At 55.5% G+C, this 15,043-nt stretch overlaps 1 protein-coding gene across 16 annotated transcripts in view; it reads left to right on the forward strand.

Annotated features, from left to right (window-relative positions):
• The window catches only part of ATP11A (ATPase phospholipid transporting 11A), a 130,038-nt gene that overhangs the window by 37,685 nt on the left and 77,310 nt on the right, over positions 1–15,043 (forward strand). For 4 of the 16 annotated variants that reach the window (XM_072761057.1, XM_072761060.1, XM_072761058.1 and 1 more), the window contains one exon: positions 5,861–6,118. The exons of the other annotated variants lie outside the window; for them this stretch is intronic. The gene's annotated coding sequence lies outside the window, so the exon portion shown is untranslated. Of the gene's footprint in view, positions 1–5,860; positions 6,119–15,043 lie in introns of those variants that run through there. 16 annotated transcript variants of the gene reach the window in all.

Below are 15,043 nucleotides of genomic sequence, written 5' to 3' on the forward strand. Positions count from 1 at the left end.
CGTCCTCTGCATCCATCAACACCTCTGTGCCATGGGTCCTGGGTTCCTACATGAGGAAATTGATAAGGAAACAGAGGCAGAGATGCGCCGACTGTGCAAACTTAATTGCCTTCTAAGTGGAAAAAAACCACGCATTTCCACCAAACAAGATTCTTGAATGTACTTAATAGCCCGGAAAAACAGGACGCCAACAATGTACTTCCCATCATAGATAACTGCAGCGCATCTTTGCTGTGCTCAAATTGCTAAGAACAAAGTGTGGGAGTTGCCAGGGTGACATCACGAGTTTCCAGGAACGGTGAGCCCTGCGCAGCCGTTGGCCATTTCCTGGGAGCTGACAAGGAAGCCTGAGAATGCATGTGCTCCCACTGCTCACCGGCTCATCCACAGACCAGCTGGGGTCAGCTGCCAGCCGAGGGGCTGTTTCCCTCCAGGTGACATCAGGAGGCCGGGATCCGTAAGGCTGGCCTGGAAAGTGTCTTCGTGGCCACAGATTGTCAGAGGAGTTCAGTTTGGCTGGAAGTGGTGATTCAGTACCATCCGCACTTTATCATCACTGTTAACTCACTTTGTAGACACTTGTTTGAAGGAAGGCAGTGCCAGCTATGTGGAGGGCAATGACCGTCGTGTTGGGAACACGGGAAGACTGTGGATGGTGCCTATGGTTGCCTGACTGCTTTGTGCAGCAGGAAGTGCTGGGCGGTGTGGATGCCAGTGAGCAAGCCCTACGTGGCTGACGGCTGGGGGTTGGATGATGAGCAGAGATACAAGGACCATAATCCGATGGCAGTGCCCCCGGGGTCACACGTGGATCTGGAGGCAGATGGGCTTTAAGGTGAAGGACTCACTCATGTGGTGAAGTTTTTGAACCAATTTGAAAAATGAGTGGGGGAGTAGGATTATTTCACCAGGCAAATGTGTAGGTCACATGGCCAGTCATCTGACAGTTTTCATAAAGCCTGCATGTTTTGCCCCCAAGGGACATGTGACGTCCTGGTTGTCAGAATTGGGGGATCTCCTGGCATCTTGTGGACAGGGACTGGAGTGTCACGTCCCACCATGCACGGGATGCCCTGACAACAGAGCCTCCTGGCCAGAGTTTCTCGTGCTGTGGCAACAACACCTGGTGAACATTATGATCTCAGTGGAAAAATGTCTTAGATTTTGAAGTTGTCTCTGGTAAGTCTGGACGACAGGGGTGGGGCATTGAGGACCCCATTTGGGCCGCTGTACAAATGGGGGCTCAAGAGGACAGAAATCTGTCCTTTCCATGTCTGGAGGCCTGGTGTCCAAAACCTGGTGTGGGCAGGGCCCTCTTGGCCAGGGCTTGGGGTGGTCCTTCCACATCTGGCAGGAGTGGGACACGGCTCTCCCTGCCCCCTGCTTCCAGGACACCAGCTGTCAGATCCAGGGCCCACCCCACTCCAGTGTGACCTGCTCTGAACTCATGGTACTTATTTCCAAATGATCATTCATGACCTGTGACAGTCCTGGGAAAGTAAGAGCTCACTACCCATGACATTTAAAAAACGTTTTCCCAACCATTTACAAATGTAAAAACCAGTCTCAGTTCGCAGACGACCCAGGGCACTGCAGACCCCAGTTACCAGCACTGCTTCCCAGTGGGGCCACTGTGGGGCGGCCATGGCACATACTCTATAGGCCCCGCCCCAGGTTTGAGCATCTCATCCCTGCACACAGGGACTGGATTTCTCCTTTTGCCCATGTCTGCTGGGCACCGTGCATGCCGCAGCTCCCAGGTGGCCATGCAGGTTTTATTCTGCCACAGAACAAGATGTCCCTGACCTTCAGGGTTGTGGCCAAGGCTGGAATTTGTAGTTCCTGCAACCACGTGCTCAACATGGCAGCTGTCATTACTATTTCAGATTTTGGGCTGTGTTTTTAAAGCTGTGCTGAAGTGGATGTGTTGTGCACATACATGGCTGCGATAAACACTGGGGCAGCACCGGCCCTTCTGTAGTTCGTGAGCCTGTGTGACTGCATGGGGATAAAGGTCATTGGTTGTCTTCCTGACCTGTTTCTAAGCTTCCTGATTGGTGGCAGGGATAGTATGTTCCGGGGCTGTTGTGGGATTTAGACACGCACGGGAATAAACAGTAGGCTGGGAGCACATCACCAAGGCATGGCTCACCCATTACCGGCACCGTGGTGGATACTCCTCGTGCAAATCTAGAGTTCACACCCACATCACACTCCTAGCTGTCACCAACATTCCACCCCCGCCGTGGGGATGGAGGCAGTGATGTGTCCACATGGAGGCATCCGGCATCACAGGGCATCCACCACGTGCCGCCATGGCGCCTGGCATCCTGGCCGAATCGATGTCCCCATGCCATGTGGCTGCTGTTTTATTTCATGCCCCAGGGATTAAGAAAGTACAGGCTTCCCTCCTGTGTGTTGTTCTGGAGGCTGACAGCTGTCAGTGACGAGATCCTGGAGTGACATCTCTTCATGGATGTGTTCCTTGGAGCAACACAGACCTCCCAGAGACCCCGTCCTCTTTACCTGCAATCAGAGTTGTCCTCACATCCTGACGACATTCGATCATACTCATGCCAGAAAATACAAGTTAAATATGACTTAATCTGTAAAACATGAAATTGCAGGCTTTCTTACAAATGGGTGTCTGACCAAAGTGCAATGAAGATTGCACAGTGAGTCCTTCAGACCTGGCCACGGGCCCATGTGGGCCCCTGGGCACCACCCAGGCTCTAGCTCTGGTATGCGCAGTGGCGGGGCTCCCAGCAGGTCACACAGGCTCTGTCAGGACAGTGCTCCTGTGGGGCTGCGGTGGAGGGCGGCTGCAGATGTGCCTGCCGGAAGGGCCATGGAACAGGCCTCCCTGCACTGACTGGATAGCCCTGATCCGTCTCTCTGCAGTTCGAGTGCCCCATGCCATGTCTTGCAGCTGCTCCTTCAGAGTCCTGCTGAACCCTGTGGCCGTCAGCACGTAACCCTCAGCATGCAGACCTGTGGGCATGGCCTTGTGTGCAGGGCCACTCAGAGGGTATGCTCTCCCCAATTGTGCCAACATCCCGTTCTCTTCCTCCGAGGATCTGTGACAGAGCTTATGCTCTAACACATGTGCCTGTCAGTGACCTTTCATGAGTCACCTGTTACCTACTGTTACCTCGGCTGAGTCACAAGGCTCAAGACCTTGAAACCTCTGGCATTGTCTCAGCATCTGGCTAGCAGTCTAAGCGCAGGTGGCACCAACCCCCAGGACCGACTGGCTGAGCCCCTCCCAGCTCCCTGTTGTGGCAGTGGCGGCCTCAGATCCTTGTGGCTCTGGCCCCGCGGGCCTCGCCAGGGCAGCAGTGTCCCCGGGGTGAGGAGGGAGAGAGAGGGGCCTGCGCACCACGGGTAGAGTCGCAGTCACTGTCACTGTTTTGGAACTGACAGGTTTCTGTTACTGGCAGTGAAACTGCTGGGTCATATGGTAACTTTTATGGGTTATATTTTGTGTTTAACTTTTTAAGCAACTACCACAGTTTCCCAAAATGGCCATGCCACTTCACATCCCTGGAGTAAGGTGATGCCTACTGTCCTGCATCCTTGCCAACACCCCTTACCTTTGTGGTTACTGCCGTCCTAGTGGGCACCTCCCGTCAGGTGCATCCACTTCTGAGGATGAGTCGAGACCTACAGTAAACTCGTTATGGAAAGGTATCAAAACTGCTGAAACTCTGATTTTGACATATGTGAATTACACCTGATGAAAAACGTTGTCGTTGATAGGTGTCATCACATGGAAAGCACAGAGTTTGTTCAAGAAGTGGGAACACACTGTGGGCAGCCCCAGGAAGCGAGGGTGGAGAAGGTGGAGAAGGTGGAGAAGGTTCTCTAGAAGAAGCAACCCCAGGTGGGCGGCAGGGTGTGGACCGCACTCCCACAGGCCTTACTCATGAGAGTCCATATCTCTCTCGTGAGGCCACCACTGTCTGCAGCATGAGGACCAGCCCAGATTTATGCTGTGTTGTGATTTGCAGAGAGGGGACCTCGTCCTCGTTTACAGCGCTTTATTGGGAGCCCACCCAGGGAAGGGGGCCCCTCACCCAGGTATCCTGGAGCAGCCGCCTAGTCCTTCCCCCAGCACCTGACCTGGCTGAGTCCTCTCTGCATTGGTGCTAGGGTTTGAGATAGTGTCTGTCTCACTCCAACAGTTTCTCAAGTGGTACTGACTTTGTCTCGACCTCTTGTGCTCCCAGGATGGTTAGAACATCTGGGGACCTTGTTGGAAATCACCATGAGGAAGAGGGGGTGCTGTGGGCATTGTATGGGTAGAGGGTGGGCACAGGGGCATGCAGAACCAGTGCAGAACCAGCTGGGCCCAGACCGCCAGACCTGCTCCGATTCACGAGGCATAAGGGTTCAAGCCAGCTGTGACCCTGGCCTCCCGGGTTATGCTAGTAGGTCATCAACCTTAGGCACCAGTAAGTGAGTGGCTCAGCCAGTTTACTTTTGCTCCGATGTGAAAAGAGTCAGACTTCTTTCTCTTTTGTTTGCAGTGTTACAGGTGCTCCAAGGGCGTCTTGGAAGCTTTTGTTTTACTTTATTTTTTGATTAATAAAGCCAGTCCCTTTTACTCCTATTTTGCCAAGCAGTCAACTCTGAAATGGCAAATTCTTGCTGGAATAGTGGTGTGTTAATTAGCAAAGACCTTGTGTCATCCCTGTCTGGGAGTCACAGTCAGCACTTGGTGATGGTCACACATTTTCCACGTGAGCTGCTTTGACTCAGGAAGAAGGCATCTGGTGTGGCTCGCACATCATCCTGTCGAGTCAGTCCTGCGTCCACGTGTCCTCTCGGTGGCTGCCACATGGTCCCTGCAAGGTCCAGGAAGGAACATTGAAAGCTCTCTGTTGATGACAGCACACTGTCCAACTTGGGTTCCCAGGAATGTCTGTGATCAGAGCAGGAGCCACCGTGCATCTCAGCCTTGTCCCCTGTGCGCAGAGCAGATGGGGAACAAAAGTCACTTCACTTGTTTCCTCTAAGGATAGAGAACTCACGAGAGTCGTGTCAAAAAAGAGCTGCTAGGTTCAAGGGTCTGTGCTCCGGTCCACCCTGCCCATGGGATGGAGGACCCTGCCCGCAGGACCACATGGTGCCATCTAAGCTTTTGGTGATTTAGGGGAAGCGGTTCTTCAGGTGGAAGACTGCACTGGTGGCTTCCAAGCTGTCATTTCAGTATCGCTTCTTACAGACATTCTGTCCTAACTTAAACACACTTGCCTAATTTTTTCCCAGGCAGACCAACATTAAACACATGTTCAAAGCCAGAGTGGTTCCTCCTGTCCAGAGACCTGAGGCTTCCGGGCACTGAGTCACATTTGCTTAGGACGGTTAGGATGGTAGTGTTCACAGCACAATTAATACTTATTTATGGCTTTGTTAGGAATTCGTCAGAATCAAGCTGAGACAGTGGCCTGGCAGGGATGAAATTCCTATTTCCTATGCTCATCCTGCAGATCTTTGTAGTGGGGAGTGGTGCTAGATGGTGTCATAGCTTCACATCGGATGCCCTGGCTTATGCTGCTGTTTTCAAAAGGCCTCAAAACCCCTGGGCTCAGCCTGTGGCCCTGCAGCAGAGAAGGGAGCCCGCTGTCCTGCACCCCTAGGGCTGCCCCTGGGTCAGCGGCCCCACTGTGCTACACACCCACCACTTCCCATGGTCGTCTGCCTGGCCCAGCACACGTCTGAGATTCTGACACTCATGGAAGATAGAACCAGCATCAAATAGGATCCCTATTACCGTGCAGTTTGGAGCTTACCACAATCATGAAAAATAACACCTCTGAGAGTTCTTTTTTCTCCCCACTTATTCATCCACCCACAGGTTGCGTCCTGGAATATGATTTCAGAACCTCCATCCTGACCAGCTGGGACAGCACAACTGGTCCTTCACCTTGGTCCCACGGGGCTGGGAGCCAGACCCCCGGGTCTCAGCCTGGACTTCCACCCCTGAGAGGCTACTTTGTCTTCATATCCTTTCCTCTGCCAAATTGGGGAACCGGAGGCCACCTCCTTGGGGCAGCTGGCCATCCAGTGTGATGGTGCCACCTAGGAGCTGAATGTTTCCTTTAAAAAGATCAAGGTAAAAAAAAAATAAAAAATAAAAATAAATAAATAAAAAGATCAAGGTATAGGGACTCCTGGGTAGCTCAGCGGTTGAGCATCTATCTGCCTGGGCTCAGGGCATGATCCTGAGGTCCTAGGATCGAGTCCCGCATCAGGCTCCCCACAGGGAGCCTGCTTCTCCCTCTGCCTGTATCTCTGCCTTTCTGTGCCTCTCGTGAATAAATAAATAAAATCTTAAAAAAAAAAATCAAGGTATAGAAGGTGTTTTTAGAAAGATTGGTAAACCTTCATTTCAGCAAAGGTAAGAGTGCTGTGGAAGGGCCATGGCTGACGGGAAGGAGGCGCGGGTGCTACTTCATCTAAATGATCAGTGTCCTCGCTGTGGCGAGCTCCTGTGCATCTGTGGGAAAAGAAAGCCTGAGGGGTGAAGTTTACGGTTCACAAGAGCCACCAAGGTGGTGGTTGGGGGTGGTGGTGGAGAGAAGGGCCTTGAGGGGCTGGGGCAACCACTGTGTGGGGGACGTCTTAGCTGTGGAGCAAATGAGTGGTGGCACCTGCCCACCCAGAAGGGACACTCAGTGCTTCCAGGGGCCTCGCTCATGAAGAAAAAAAAAGAGTGTAGAGGTTAAGGGTGTGCAGAACGCTTTGCCTTTCCCATTACTGCTTCTGGCTTTATGAATCCCGCAGCAGTGGTGGGGTTTTCTCTGCTGCTGTAACACTGGAGAGCGGGCTCTGAGGGCAGGCCACACCCCGAAAGGCCATCAGGGGTTAGCGTGGTCTCTGTAGGAGGGAACTGCTCCAGCAATCGCGGGCTGCTCTGTGTTCACCTGAGTGCCTGGGGCTCAAGTCTCCAGTGGTTCTTCAGAGGGGTTCTGATATTTTGTTAACCGAGGGTAAGAAAGAGCCCCCAGCGGGGTCCCCTGAGGTGTGACAGCCCTAGAACATCCCTGGGTACCTGTCGTTACGCGGCAGCCCCCCTCACACCCGTGTCTGAGAGGAGGCTGATGAGTGTGTTCATCCAGGATGGAGCATGACTTCTCACTCAGAGCTCCATCCCCGGGGCTGAGCCGCTGGAGTGTCACAGTGCTGGGCCCTTGGGGAGTGCCTGTTCTGCCCATGTGGGCTCCCCCAGCAGCCGGTGACCTGGGCATGGAGGGCAGGGGCAGGTCCCCGGGAGTCAGTGGTCAGTGGTCCCCAGCGGGAGCCGTGTCTCCAGCCCTGAGTGCGAGCCCATCTCTGCCCCTGGTCCTGCCGTCTCGTTTCCCTGCTCACAGCCCATCGCCAGACTGTGCAGGTTTTGGGCATGGATGGATCCCATCCCATCCTGCTTCCAGAGACCCGGGGCCGCACCACATCTAGTATAGCAAACCCCAGGGTGACCTGAAAACATCAGCTGCTACACATGTTGTAAGGAGGTTTTACTTTATTTTCTTGGGAGCTTTACCAAGACCTGTCATCATTTGGGATGATGATGTTGGCGGTGGTAACACCATGACTGGTGTTAGACCCCGGGGAAGGCAGGTGTGTCCATGTGCAGTCTGACACAGACCCAGGGGCACTGGGGTGAGTGACCACACTCACTGGGACTGCTTCCTCACGAATCCCATAGTGAGGGGGACCTAGGAGGTGCTCATCAGCAGGAAGGGTCTGGACTCTGATGGTGCCCTGGGTGGTGCCTGAGCATGGGTGGGCTCGCCTCCCACCCCTCTTGCCAGCACAGACCCCAGATGGGTCACCCGGGGCAGCGCTTTGACTTGGCTGTTGGCAGAGAACCCACCAGAAGGACAGGTATCGATCATACCCCCTGCAGATGCCACAGAAGCTGTGGCACACCCCTAGCTCCCGCAGGATTGCAGTCACGGTGATTGGGGGCAGGGAGATCTGTGTTCCTCTTGATGTCGTCATCCATCTGTTTGGCAGCAGGGATTGGGGGCAACCCCGGGACAGAACATGAGAAGAGTCTGTTCACAGCAGAAGGCCACTGATGTGACTGATGCTTCACTCCCCAGGAGTGTGTCTCATGCGGCATCTTTACAACTTGTTGTTCATCCTGGAGCAGCAGTGATCATCTCTCCCATCCTTTGCCAAGCTGCCCTGGGTCCTCAGGTTGCAAGGACACTGCTGCTGAGCATTGCTGACAGCCCATAGCCCGCGGGGTGCGTTAGGGCCCCTGGCCCAAGCGTGCCTCCAAGTTGGATCTGACTTGGCTGCGGTGTGGGAGTGTAGGGGTCCCCCACTGCTGGGACCTGTGGAACCTGGACTCTCACTGCCAGGACAGTGATCAGGAAACTGCCGGGGTATGGGCAGCGGCCCATGGACTCTGTGGTGGCTTCTGGCTGCATCATGGCCTTATGGAGACCCAGAGAAGCTGCAGTGGCTTTGAGCAGAGCAGGGATGCCATTGGCCCTGGCTAGTGCAGGGTCTGATCGGTGCCCCCTCCCCTTCCCTCCCTTCTCCAGCCTTCCACAGCCAGCCCTGCACTGCTCCCCTACCTGTCTCCCCCCTCTCCCCACGCAGCATGCAGCACCTTACCTTACAGGAAATACAGCCTTGCTGAGGGTTGGAGCTGCGTGTGTGTGTGTGGGGGGGGGCAGGTGCATGGCTCCTGCAGGAGCTCCCCACCCCCACGGCTGTGCCCTCAGGGTGGCCCTGGCTGCATGGCGGTCTCAACCCGTTGCTGACAACCCCATAGCACCCCTGGAGGCCTCATTTTACCAGCAGCCTCCTCTTCCGTCTGAATGCAGACCAGCTCCTGCCCGCCCCCCCCCCCAATCCCAGCTGAGAGTCTTAGGAGGATAATTAGGAACCCTCAGGACCCTCCTGCAGTTGAGGGCCGCCAGGTCTGTGGACTGGGACCAGGGTGATCCCGCTACCCCCCTGGCCTTCCAAGAAGGCATTGTTGGCCCTCAGCAGCTGTCTCCAGGGTGACCCCGTGGCCAGCCTGGGGTCTCAGAGCTGGAAGCCAGGAACCCTCCTCCTGACTGTGCTCTGCCTGCCTTTCATCTGTGGCTGGCAGGGGACCTAGACCGCTGCCCTCCAGATCATCAGACACATCATATAGTCACTGAGTACTGCCTGGAGAAAGAGCGCCCTTCCCTACCATCACCCGGGGCCCTGGGCCTGTCAAGGATAGGACTCACCTCCCACAGAGGCACAGACAGCTACTGATGGTCCCTCCTTTTGGCCTGTAGTGTTAGCTTCCGGAAGCTTCTCTCACTGATCCCCTGCTGTAGGCAGCTTGGCCTGACCTGACCGGGACAGGGCCCAGGGGCTGTCCTCCAGCCCCTCCTCCATCCAGTTCCCCCGACTCAGCCCTGGGCCTGCATCCAACATCTGCTCCTCTGGAGGGTGTGTGACACAAGTGGATTAAGAAATAGCCCCAAGAAGGAAGAATGCTAACATTCCTCGTGTGAACCTCCAACACAGGGAGCAAATGGTTGTTTTCCTGCCGGAAACAAGGGCAGCTCTTGCCATGAGTCACCAGTTCTGAGAAGTGAAGAACCATTGATATTGGGCTGCTGTCAGGAAGTGACTGGCCGGTCACCCCAGGGCCTGACCTCTTGCCCCTGTCCATGGAATGTGGAGGAGGGCACCTCCCCAGCCTCCCCTCCAGGTGATGGGGCATCAGCCCCCGGTGTGTGCTGTAGGCAGGTGGGCAGGTGGCTCCCTACCCAGCCCACGAATGTACGCCATGTGGGGCATCTGAAAACCGTAGAGATGCATGCAAAGTATCTTTAAATGTTACTATTATTTCCAAATATTATTTGAACATGAGTGGATGTGTTATGTCCATACATAGTTTCATACTAAGTCTTCAAGTCCAGTGTGTGCTTCACATTCGTTTCCTCTCCCTGGAGAGTGGCTACAGGTCAGGGTCAGGAGCCCGGCGTGGTGAGAGATGACCCTATGCTGGTCACTGCGTGACCCCTCTGGACCAGAATCCGTACTTTGGGGTTTGCAGAGACTCCCGTGAGACTCAGGCAGCCTGCATGCAGGCTGTGGGTGTGGGGCCTGCGTTCCCCGGGCAGCTCTGTGTGTGTCAGTGGCGTTCCGCAAACAGCACTGTACTTCCACACCCGCTCTTGCACATGCCTTTAGCCCGTGTGTACTCAGTATTTAGAAAGTACGTCTACGCTGTGGCAGAAGGTATATGATTGTAGCCGTTAAAAGCCTACATGTGTGGGACACCTGGGTGGCTCAGTGGCTAAGCATCTGCCTTTGGCTCAGGGCGTGATCCTGGAGTCCTGGGATTGAGTCCCAGATCAGGCTCTCTGCAGGGAGCCTGCTTCTCCCTCTGCCTGTGTCTCTCATGAATAAATAAATACGATCTTAAAAAAAAAAGACTTCTTGTGTACCAACACGTCCTCATTTGTGAATTTAGTATGTTTGCTTTGTTTTCTGGCTAATGTGTCTCTAGAGGGAGAGAATTGGTAGTGGGACCTAACTGCAGAAACTGCGTGGTTTTCCAGCTGGCCTCCTGGGCACTGGTTGTGATAGTGCTCTGTGAACAACGGGGTTTGGCACTTGACTGGCAGAGCGTCTCTCCTGCTAGTTGACTGTCAGCCACTGCCCTGGGGGCAGTGTTTTCTGCTGACCTGTGTGCATGGACCATCTAGCCTCTTCACCCATGTTTATAACCAGGGACACACCATACCGAGTGGGCTGTGCCCAGGGCACATCTGGAGGGGGGCAGTCACAGCTTTGGGGCAGCTGTAGGGCTGGACGGCCCCGTGTGCCCAGTCCTCCTGCCTTGTCCCCTGTGGTGTCTGGCCTGCCTTTCCCGGAGTCCCTGCCTACCTGGTGCCAGCACCCCATTGCCGACCACCAGTTCGGAGACTGCTGAGTATCTGGCCTCCATCTCTGCTGCGAACACTCTCGAGGACACAGGGCACGTGCTGCGTGTGGGCACGGATCCCTCCGCCTCTGGCTCACAGGATGGCGGTCATTATTTCACCATGGCACAATCCCTACCTTTTCTTGTTGGGAGAGGAGCTCAAGGGGCAGGGCAGGTGTAGCCTGTGTGCCGGGAGACAGGGGCCAGGCTTGGGCTCAGCTGGATTCTCTGACCAGTGTGTGGTCCTTCCTGGAGGCTCCCTGACTCTGCAACCCCCCTCTCAGAACTTGTCCTGTTCTGCCACAATGGCTCCATCACCCCACCCCAGCTCAGGTCAGCTTTGATTTCAGTTGTTGGCTCTTGTTGATGGGCCCTGGCTTCCCTCACGGAGGCCACCCTGGTATCCTCTGTCCCCTAAGCCTGGCTCAGCTGCCCTCCTTCCAGTGGGGATGTTGCCATCATCCTCCATGTGTTGTCCCTGAAATGCTGTGCCCTGTCCCTGGGCCAGCACATGGGGACCCATCATCGTCCCTGTGTCTGAGTGAGTGGAGCCTCTGTGCTACCCACAGAAATATGTGCTAGAAGGTGACTCACCTGCCTGAGTTTACCTGGGAGCCCTCAATGTCTCCTTGTCTGCAAATGCAGAGAAAAGTGTATTGCAAGGCAGTCAGTCCCTTGAAGCCATGGTGGAGGGGGGGCAGGATGGGGAGCCTGATGGGGGTGCCTGATGGGGAGGTGGGAGGGGACCTGGATGGGAAGTGGGAGGGGGGCTAGGAGGGGGAGGTGGGAGGGGGAGCCGGTTTGGCCACTTCCCCGCTATTTCCACACTGCCACAGTCTGGTGGGGAGAGTTGGATGCTTCAGTGGGGTTTTGCCCTCTCCCTGCCCGTTTCTTCAGCTCCTGGGTGTGGTGTGCCCTTCTTCTGACCTGGGCATATGCCCCAATGCGCCTGCTCTTCACGGAGCTCTGTGTCTACCGCTATGAACTGTCAGACTCAGGTGAGGCCAGGTCGTTTGTGGTTAGAATTTTTTATTCTGGACCCTGTAAATTTCAGCTTAGGTCAGCTGACATTTGACATTTTGCAGATGGTCAGTGTTTTCAGATGATGTGGAATATCCCTGATGCTTTTGTGATCCAAATGATTTTGTGTTTAGAAATATGTTCCTGGCCGTAAAATGCCCCACATTTGCCTGGGAAGGGAAACCGGGTGTTACTACTGATGATGGTAAGAGATGGTGCTGGCAGGGACGCCAGGGGGTGGGGTCTGATGGGAGCAGAGGGAGCCCCCAGCCCTGCAGTCCAGGCTGCCAGAACAACTGGGAGCATGGACCTGGTGGATGCCGCTTACACACGCAGGTTTCACTGGAGCACAATTGTAATTTGTTACCTGTGTGGGGCATGCAGGAGCAGGGTCGGGGGGAGACCGTTGGGTGCAGGTGTAGGAGCTGAGCGCTTGGCAGGCGCAGGGGCCTGGGAGGGTAGGCGCCAGCAGGGTGTGGTCTCTGTCGGGGCACTGGAGCCCTGGCGGAGAATGAGGAGAAGAGGCCTATGTTTAGAAACACCTAAGCTCTCTATTAGCCTCTTACCATCAAACAGGAAACCTTGCCTTTGAAAGCTATAAACAGACACGAGAGCCTGCACTTGCTTTGTCATTGGATCCTGCAAATGTGAAAAGCAGTTGTTGGGAGGACCACCAAAGGGACCGGCCAGGCGCTAGGGTCGGGTTACATGCGTCTGTCACCCCCACACACACCCGTGTGGTTCAGCTAATAGGTTTAGTCTGTTTTAGCTGACATTCAAAACTGCCATTAGGTGACTACACGGGCTGAAATTGATTTTCAGTGTATTTCTGATGGTCTCTTGTGTCCTTGTGTGTTTTCTGACTTTACCGCCCGAGCCACTGTACCTGCATCCTGGCAGAGCTGACCGCAGCGCCAGTGACGGCCCGAGCACCATCCCAGTGGCCATGTGGCCCTATTAGGATGGAATTCAGAACTCAGAGGCCCCTCATCCTCCCTGGGGTGGCAGAGAGGGGTCTGCACAGGCATGCAGGGAGTCCCCCACCCTTCTGGGAGGAACAGCCATTGCTGCTAAAACTGGGGGCCCCCCACGCACCCCAGAAATGAGTTGTCCTGCTTGGTCCATGCCCAGAGCGTGAGCGGACAGTGCTTGCTCTCGGCCACGTTTGTCCCATTTTACTCGGCAGCCGGTTCTGAGCTACTCAGCTGTGAGGTGTGCTCCTTGGGAAACACAGTGAACTTAGGTTCACACGTTAGGAAATACATCTTATTAAAAACAGAACTTTAAAAACATTATCCGTTTCCCCAAGCCAGAGTGAATCTGGTACAACCACATCTCTGCCGTGAAAGGGAAGTGAAGGGCGGCTCCAGCTGGTGCGATGGGCCCAACGCGGGCGTGAGTGCACCTGCCACCCTGCAGATCTGTGGGGAGAGCTCACCTGGGGGGCATGACTGGGATGAAGTTCATGTGTCCTAAAACCAACTCTTTAAAAGGTACAATTCAGTGGTTTTTAGTATATTCACAAGTGATGAGACCACCACCCCCACATAGCATGAGAACACTTTCATCACCGAGAAGAAACCCAGCACGCATTCGCAGTTCCTGCCCCGCTAGCCCCGCCAGCCTCAGGTCTGCCTTCTGGGTCTGCGGGCTTGCCGTGTGGTTGGGTCCCACCTTTGCACCCCTGTGACTGGTATCTCATGCGTGAACAGGGTTTGGTCTGCACTTCTCTGGTGACTGCTGAGCATCTTTCTTTGGGCTATTGGCCATTTGCAGATCTTTGGAGAAACATCTGTTCAAATCCTTGTTGGTCTTTTGATGCCTGGGTCATGATGGTCTTTCCTGTGTCCCAGGTACAGTCTGCTTTTTGACATGGTTTGTGTTTGTAGGGGAGCCATGGTGACCTTTCACGTACCCTTGGGGGCCACTCAGGCAAAGGCTTGACCTGTCATTCACCTGTGTTTTGAGGTCCCCCAGGAACACAGGAATCCGTGGGGCACTTCAGGTCATCGCCCACAGCCCCCGTCTGTCCCCGGGGTGGGTGTCAGGCTCAGTTCCTCACACTCGCCCAGGCGATGAGGTGGGGGCTACCTCCTGCTCCCCCACCTCCAGAATAGAGCTGCGGACTGGAACCCCCTTCGCTTCCCCCTGGAGTTGGCCTCTGCAAGAGGGTGTTGTGACCACAGCTCTGTTCTTTACCTGCTGCTGAGTCGGAGGCGGAGGGTATACAAATGGTGCTGTGCTCTGTTCAGTGACTGAGCCTGCTCCATGGATCCTCCAGACTCCCACCAGAGCCGTGGGGTCAGCTGGCTCCAGGCCCAGCCAGTTCTGGCCGTGCTTACACCTGAGCAGACAAGCCCGGTGCCCTTTGGCGGCTGGTAGATGGTGATGCTTTGTGGGGTGAGCTGTCTGCATGCCTGCTGGTCAGTGTGGATCCCAGGCCAGGCCTGGAAAGATCGCGCGTGGCAGGTGAGCTGGTCCTTGTGCATTAAGGTGTGCAGGTACTCCTCGTGTTCTCAGCCCCTGTGGGTAGGTCTGTCTGTCGTCCACGTCTGCAGCGCCCCCTGGGTGACCCAGGGCCTGCGTGAGGGGCACACATGGCTCGGCAGCCTCCTCCACCTCCACCCTGACCGCGCTCTGCCTTGTTCTCTGGAGGCGAGGAGGAGATTCCACAGCAAGGTGATGCGGGGACCAGAGGGGAGGTGGGCACTGCAGCCATGGGCTGTGTGTTCCAGTCAGCAGACCTGCGTGCACGAGGGATCCATAACCTGTGCGCCCTGGGTCCGTACCAGTGTGCGCCTGAGTCCATGCCAGTGTGCCCTCCCTGGTTCCGTGCCAGGGTGTCCCCCCCCGTCCGTGCCAACACCCTCCCGGCCTGTGCCAGCATGCCCTCCCCAGGTCTGTTCCAGATGCCCTCCCTGGATCTGTTCCAGCATGGCCCCCCCTGGGTCTGTACCAGCACCCCCACAGGTCCGTGCCAGCACCCCCCCAGGCCTGTGTACCAACACCCCCCCCCCGGGGTCCGTGCCAGCGCCACCCCCCAGGCCTGTGCCAGCATGCCCCCCCATGGGTCCGTGCCCATGCAGT

Source organism: Vulpes vulpes, chromosome 6 (assembly GCF_048418805.1).
Source record: "Vulpes vulpes isolate BD-2025 chromosome 6, VulVul3, whole genome shotgun sequence".
Taxonomy (NCBI): Eukaryota; Metazoa; Chordata; class Mammalia; order Carnivora; family Canidae; genus Vulpes; species Vulpes vulpes.